Here is an 8,605-nt window from a genome sequence, read left to right as displayed (position 1 = left end):
TCCCATAAAACAGTTGTAACAACTGCACTTACAGTCTACACAAAAGCGCTACAGTGCCAGCAAGTTGAGCTCAATAAGGAAGCCACTGGGGCGAGGATAGTGTGTTCGGCAGTGTGTGTGTTGTGGAGGTCTGGAACAATCCGTTGAAGAGTGATGTGGTGCAAAGAAGAGCCCAGAACTAGTCTCCTGACACATGGGCAAAAACCAAGGAATCCTCCTCGAGTGTGATCACCAGGCATCTGCGATATGATGGGCAAACACCACCGGAGACAAAGCAACCAACAGAACGGAACTTCACACTAAACAGGAGAACAAAGTTAAGGTACAGCAAACAATAAATCAGCAAACATACAGGGAACACACAAGGGATAAATTAGGGCATGCAATCAGAGGAAGACAGGTAGAGTGCGTGAGAAACCCATTATGTAATCGACGCCTCCCCGGGAGCGATCAGCATTCCCATGGCAATGCTGATTCCGCTCACCGTCTCCACCTGTAAAATACGAGGGAGAGAGAAAAACAGACAACAGGGGTGGGACGGGAGTGGCGGGGTGCATATTGGAACGAAAAACGAGTTTAATTTTGGATACGTGAAAGACAGGGTGAACGCGACGTGAGGTGAGGAGGCAGTTTGAGATGGACCACCACTGGACTAATAACCTTGGCGATGGGAAACGGTCCGATGATTTTGGGGCCCACCTTACGTGAGGGGAGATGGAGTGGAATGTCCTGGGAGGACAGCCAAACATTCTGCCTGCACACGTAAGTTGGGCTTTTAGACCGGTGTCAGTCCGCTGACCTCTTAACACGAGCACCAGTCCATATCAGGGCTTCTCTGGTGGCTTTCCAGGCATGTCAGCACCTCTGTAAAAAGGCATGAGTGGACGGAACCTGAGTATTGGGCTCTTGGAAGGGTGACAACCCGTAGATGACGACAACGAGTTGTGAGCATACTCAACCCAAACTAAACTCTCGCTCCAAGAAGAAGGGTTTCGCAGGGTATTTTCCAGTTGTTGGTTGGCTCACTCCATTCCCCAGGAACGGAACCGACTGTGCATGAGAAACACACTTCTCCGCCTTGACAAACAGCTGATTCTCTAGAAGTTGCTGAAGAACCTGCCTGATGTGCCTCACATGGTCTTACATATTCTGAGAGAAGATTAGAATATCGTCGAGATAAACAAAAACAAAACGATCGACCATGTCTCAAAGCACAACATTCACGAGCCCCTGGAAGATGCCGAGGGCGTTGACCAATCCAAAAGGCATGACCAAATATTCAAAATGCCCCCATGGGTGTTAAATGCCAAATTCCACTCATCCCCCTACCTTATACGAACCAGATGATAAGCGTTCTATAAGTCCAACTTCACAAAGACAGACACCCCCTGCAAGAGTTCAAAATCTGAGGACATCAGCGGCAGAGGGTAATGGTTCTTAACCGTGATGTCATTCAGCCCTCGATAATCAATGCAGGGTCTAAGTGTGCCATCCTTCTTCTCCACGAAGAAGAACCCCGCCCCTGCGGGTGATGAGGAAAAGTGGATGAGACCGGCTGCTAATGAATCATTTATATACCTGTTCATGGCCTCCCTCTCGGAGGCCGAGAGGTGCCAGGATGCAGTCCAATAGTACAGTCGTACAGGCGATGAGGAGGAAGGGTCGAGACACGGGACTGGCTGAATACCACCCTTATGTTGTGATACTCCAATGGAACACCTGAAACATCTGCCGGCTCATCCTGCAATGAAACAAAAGACTGGACAGGGCAGACAGCAGAGTTAAGACAGTGTGAAGAACAGAAAGAGCTTCAAGACAAAACAGATTTGGTTGCCCAATCATGTGAGTGTTGTGTGTTACCAACCACGGGTGTCCAAGAACAACTGGGGTAGCTGGAGATTGTATGAGGAATGACATCTGTTCAGTGTAATTCCCAGAAACCATTGTAACAGGCTTGGTAGAGTGGGCGATGACAGAGAGGGGCGTTCCACTTAGCGTTTGTGCAGAGCTAGGTTCATCCAGTCGGAATCTGGGAAGCCACCATTTTAGGGCTGAGTCCGTGTTGATGAAATTTCCCTCAGCACTGGAATCCACCAGAGCTGAGACAGCGTTGCAGCTACTACCACTCTGCAAGCGAACCGGAAGGAGAGTGCGAAGTCCAGGGGCTTTGTCTATGGGTGTTGCGCTTGTCAGTAACCCCCTTGCTATGGACGAGCGGGGTCTTTTAACAAACATGCAGCTGAGAGGTGGCCAAACCGGCCGCATGTGAAACACAAGCCCTTGAGGAGCCGAAGTTGCCTTTTGCTATGTGAAACTGGGAGCCTGCCCACCTCCATGGGCTCAGGAGAAGGATGAGAATCAGAAGAGGCAGAAGAAGGAGTGGCTAGAGAGTGAGCCTCAGCGGTTCGAGCAGACGAGTAGCAGCGTCGGCAAAGTTCTTGGCATTGAGCCAGGCACTGATTGACTCAAATGGCTAAGTCCACTAAGTCATTAAATCGAGGGGGAAAATCCAGTGAATAAATCTTATCCTGGATGGAGTCAGATAATCCCCGCAGAAAGCGATCACACATAGCGTGGTCATTCCAGTCACTGGAGGCAGCCAGTGTACGAAATTCAATTGCAAAGTCCACTACCGACTGGTTCCCCTGGGAAAGTCCAGACAACACTCTCCCTGCCTCCCGACCCTGAGCGGTGTGATCGAAAACCCGGTGAAGCTCAGTAAAAAAATGCCTTATAATACGAGCAGCAGGCATGACTGTTGTCCCACATCACCGTTCCCCATTCTCCAGCCTTCCCGGAAAGGAGCGTGATAACACATGCAATCTTCATGGTGTCAGATGTAAAGGAAGAGGGTTGCATGGAGAAGAAGAGTGAGCAGCATGAGAGCAAAGCTCTTACAGACCCTTACCTGAGTATAGAGCTGGGGAAAGGATTCACACATCGGATCTGTTCGTTGAGGCATGTGAAACTGTCAAGGAGGTAGGAGGTAAATCCTGTGCCGGAGTAGGATCAAGAGAGAGGCGGAGTTGCTGAATCAGCGTAGTAAGCTCCGCCAGCTGCAAGGCCATCATTTCCATGGCGTGGTTTGATGCAGAAATCTGCTCTTGATGTCAACCAAGCAGAGCCCCTTGCTGAGACAGGGCAGAGCGAACAGCGGTCTCCTCCACTGGGTCCATAGCTGGCTGGTTTATTCTGTCACACTGGAGAAAGACAGGACCCAAACGCAGAGGTAAAGCTCACAAGTCTTTAATGAAACAGTCTACACAAAAGCGCTACAGCACCAGCTCGGTCGAGTTCAATAAGGAAGCCACTGGGGCAAGGATAGTGTATTTGTCAGTGTGTGTGCTGTGGAGGTCTGGAACAATCCGTTGAAGAGTGGTGTGGTGTGAAGCAGAGCCCAGAACTAGTCTCCCGACATGTGGACAGAAACCAAGGAATCCTCTTCGAGTGCAATCACCAGGCAACGGCGATCTGATGGGTAAACACCACTAGAGACAAAGCAACCAACAGAATGGAACTTCAAACTAAACAGAACAAAGATAAGGTACAGCAAACAATAAACCAGCAAACATACAGGGAACCCACAAGGGATAAAGTAGGGCGTGCAATCAGAGGAAGACAGGTGGAGTGTGTAAGAAATCCATTACCATAATCGATGCCTCCCCGGGAACGATCAGCGTTCCCATGGAAATGCCGATTACACTCACCGACTCCACCTGTGAAACACGAGGGAGAGAGAAAAACAAACAACAGAATGAACCAGCAAATGCCGGAGCCATGGCACAGGGGGCCAGGTGGACACGAACCAGTGGCCCTGGTAGTATCCTCCGAATCCTACGGATGGGGCTGCATCCTTGTACAGTTGCATGTCATTGGGGAAGGAAATGCAATCGTCATGAAAGAATGTGAGACCATTCCAGTGACTGAGAAAAGTTTACCATAATTGTAAGTCTGTTCGGTATGGTTGGTCTAGGGTAACGGAGTTGTTTAGTGAGTTGACAGACAAGTCTAATAAGAGAAGATGTGAGATGAAAGGGTGGCCTTGGGGGATTATTCACATGAAGAAATTTAAGTGGCCGAGGCGGGAGAGGAGATTGTACTTGGTGCAACCTGGATTGGATAGGATGTTAGAGGTGATGGAAATGATCCAATCAACCTTCTCTTTGGGCAGGGAAGCTTGGAAATTAGCTGAGTTCAGAAGAATGCCTTGGAATTCGATGGAAATGGATGGAACAGCGTTTCTTTCTTGGGAGATATGAATTCCCAAATCAGAGAAGACTCTCTGAACAGAGCTTAAGTGGAGTGCCAGAGGGGAATTACGAGGCGAGATGGTGAGGAAATTGTCAAGCAGGTGGATTAGGCATGGCACAGAGTGATTGTTTGACAGAATCCAGCAGATCGCTTCGGAAAACAAGTCAAATATGTTGGGGCTACTTTTGCATCCAAAAATAAGGTGAACAGCCAGAAGTCGAGGTGCGTAGGCATGATCTTAAAAGCTGAAGTTATGTCAACTTTTGCAAGCCATACGCCCCTGCCTACTATTTTATTCATGTGGATGGCTTGATCGTCATTGTGGTTGTGGAGAGTGTATTCATCAATTGATATCAGACTGTTGATGCTCGGGTGTGGGCTGTCATGGGGGGAGGAAGGATCAATGATGAGGCGTTTTTTACCTGAGAATTTCCTGGTGGTAAAAAGTTCTCAAAAGGGGGGGTTTCGAAGGGGCCTATCATGAAGCCCGATTTGACTTCTTTGCATATTAGGTCTTCGACTACCTCGAGTTCGGCAAGTGTTGATTGTAAGTTTTGAAAGATCAGGTTTAAGGTTAGTAGGCTCTCTAACCCAGGGTTGAAACTATGTTTCAGCCCATTCAGTAAAAATTGGGTGAAAGATGCGTAAGGATATTTAGTCAGTTCTTTTGCTAAGACTGAAATAATGACAGGAGTGCAGAGGTACTTTCTTGGGTCTTTATTCTTTTTTGAGGATTTTTGTACAGGGCATATGGAGTGAGCGTGAGCATGTGCAGGAAAAGGCACTGAAGTCTGGGGCAGCCGAACTCATTGAAATTGTTGCAAATTTGTTTGCCTGCTGAAAAGCTCACTGTTCTGCACTTTAAATCAATAACGAATGAAAATCTTTAATTGAAGGACCACTACTAGGTTGAGGAACGTAGTTTGTAGGTTTGCTTGTGGTGGGGACATCGGGGCAGGGGGTTGATAGTGGGGCAAGACACAGTTTGATGTTCGATTTATCTGCAGACAGCGCATGAATTGCTCCTGCAGCTTTGAAAACCCTGTTATGGAGGTCGAGGTTTAGCGCACCTCAGTATGGACATTGGTTTCACTGTCACTGCGCACTTCGCTGAAAAGAGCCTGTGGTAAGTATAAAAATGACTACTGCAGTAAGGGAGAGAAGTTAGGCTGTTATAGACAGGTTATCATTAGAGGTTGGGCAGTGGTGTGGGGAGAAAGAGAAATCATTCTGGACTTTTTATTATAATAAATGACAGTTAAATCTTCTAAAATCCTGGCAACATTGTACAGTGTATCAGAAAAACTGCTGTAATGTCCTAATCTGAAGTGCAAGTGATCCGGTCACTTCTGTTACTCACAGTAATGTATGTTATGTCAGTCACTTTAACTTTTAAATAGCCCCCCAGAGACACTCAAGCACCCGTGTCATTTCCTGTCACAGCAGAAGGGGCCACCGAGTCCTGGCGGCCTCTGACCTCATAGTGAATTTGTGCAATCCCCTCTGAAATTAGAAGACATGGTAAGCGCAGTACTCTAATGGGGCTTTTCCACTGCACGGTACAACTCGACTCGTCTCGACTTTGCTCACTTTTTGGAGGTTTTCCACTGTGGATAGTACCTGGTACCTGGTACCTTTTTTAGTACCACCTTGGTCGAGTTTCCAAACGAGCTGAGCCGATACTAAATGTGACGTCAAAACCCTGCAGATCACTGATTGGTCAGAGAGAATCGTCACTTCCAGCATCACTGGATTTGCGACACGGGACATCAACCCGCTAGTTTTAATGTTAGCAACAGCGATAGCAGTATCATCACAGATGTGTGTGTATGTGTATGTGTGTGTGTATATATATATGTGTGTGTGTGTGTGTCTGTGTGTGTTGTGTCTGTGTATGTGTCTGTGTATGGTGTGTGTGTATGTGTGTATGTGCACTTTATTACTCTTACTCTTATATCTCACACCAGACTGTCATAAATTATATTATTATTATATTATATTCTCTCTTAACAACTGACTATCAACCGACAGCCTGAATGTCAATACAGTACAATACTGTACATTCTATATATACTACTATATATACTTTGTTATATATTTTAATTTTAATTTTTTATTTTTATTGAATAATGTGTGTCTATATAGTGCGTATTGTATTCTGTATATTGTATGTTATTATTTGTATATTGTTGTGTGTAATTATGTGTATATCAGACATTTAAATTGTGCTGTGTTAATTTGATGTTATTGTAAATTGGTATATGTCTCATCACTGTCACGACTGCTATGTTGATCGGAACTGCACCCAAGAATTTCACACACCATTGCACTTGTGTATATGGCTGTGTGACAATAAAGTGATTTTGATTTGTTCACGCGACTTTCGAATTGTTAAAAGAAATGGCTGTGCGCAAAACCACGCTGTGGTCAATAAACGAGATGCAGACATTACTCTCGTTAGCGACGAACGAAACGACGTGAAACAAAAAAGTATTTCGGGAAGTGTCTCAGCTGTTGGCCGCACACAGCTACCACTGGACCTACCAACAGCGTAGCCTATAATCCCACCCACGTTGATGCGGCACTAAACTGCAGTGGAAAAGCAAGCTCAGAAAAGTAAAGCGAGCAGAGTCCAGTCGAGTCGAACTGTAACGTGCAGTGGAAAAGTGCCATAAGTCTACCTGACACATACAGTGAGACAAAAGGGTAACAGAGAGAGAAAGGGTAGGAAGGATTTCACTTGTAGGGACATCTCGACAAAGAATGTTATTTCTGAGACTGTAGAATGCATTTTAACATGAAAAAAACTGCACGCTTTCAGCTCTGCTGAAGCTAGAATTACAGAGAAGTGTGACTGGTTCATTAGTGTGATTGGTTTACACTACCAAAATCCCCTCTGGCATTAAGTTAAAACTTTGCAAATATATTTAACCTCTCTGGAGGTGACTTCAACTTCATGATGTCATCCTTGAACTGGAAATCTCACAACACAAAACCTTGTGAAATCACAAAAACGACTTTGCTGATGCATTACACTTTTCAGTTTCTCTGTTTTCTCTGCAATGTGTGTAACTAAAAAGATCTATTTGTGGCAAAAATCATCAAATGGCTGTTGTTAGGATGAATTTTAAGAAACGTGCCAAGAACATGCACTATTCATATTTCACCCCAATATCAAATAAAAAAATTAAGAAATTATGTTTTGCATAAAGAAAATGAAGACTATTTGTAGGACTATTAAGACATTTTAGATCATGACTTGAAGAATTTTTATTACTGAAATGCAAAAAAAGATATATCATTTGAATATTTATAATATATGAGTAATTATACTTAAATATATACTAAATAATAATACATATACATTTTAAAATATGTAATTATATATGTATTAAATAAATAATAAATATACAGTATTAATAACTGAATACATATACTGTATATATATATATATATATATATATATATATATATATATATATATATATATATATATACACTACCAGTCAAATGTTTTGAAACACTTACTCATTCTTTATTATAATATTTTTTTTTTTTTCACATATTAGAATAATAGTAAAATAATCAAAACTATGGAATAACATAAATGGAACTATGGGAATTATGTTGTGACTAAACAAAATCCAAAATAAATCAAAACTGTGTTATATTTTAGCATCTTCAAAGTAGTCACCCTTTGCTTAGAATTTGCAGACATGTACTCTTGACATTTTCTCAACCAACTTCTTGAGGTATCACCCTGGGATGCTTTTTAAACAGTATTGAAGGAGTTCCCATCGATATGCTGGGCAATTATTGGCTGCATTTCTTTACTATTTGGTCCAAGTCATCAATTTCAAAAACTTTTTATTTAATTAAATTTTAGTTTTATAATGAAATAAATTAATATGGTGGCACAATTATATTTTTGTCTACAAAACTAATTTCAAACATTTAAGCATATGCCTTCAGATCAAAAGATTTTTAAGATCATGAGAAAAACTTCAGTCAAGTGTTTCAAAACTTTTGACCGGTAGTATATATATATATACACTGATCAGCCACAACATTAAAACCACCTGCCTAATATTGTGTAGGTCCCCCTCATGCCACCAAAACAGCGCCAACCCACATCTCAGAATAGCATTCTGATATGATATTCTTCTCACTACAATTGTACAGTTATCCAAGTTACCGTAGACTTTGCCAGCTCGAACCAGTCTGGCCATTCTCTGTTGACCTCTCTCATAAACAAGGCATTTCCGTACACTGAACTGCCGCTCACTTGTTTTTGGCACCATTCAGAGTAAATTCTAGAGACTGTTGTGTGTGAAAATCCCAGGAGATCAGCAGT

The sequence above is a fragment of the Myxocyprinus asiaticus genome, chromosome 50 (genome assembly GCF_019703515.2).
Source record: "Myxocyprinus asiaticus isolate MX2 ecotype Aquarium Trade chromosome 50, UBuf_Myxa_2, whole genome shotgun sequence".
Classification (NCBI taxonomy): domain Eukaryota; kingdom Metazoa; phylum Chordata; class Actinopteri; order Cypriniformes; family Catostomidae; genus Myxocyprinus; species Myxocyprinus asiaticus.
This window is presented reverse-complemented; position numbering follows the sequence as displayed.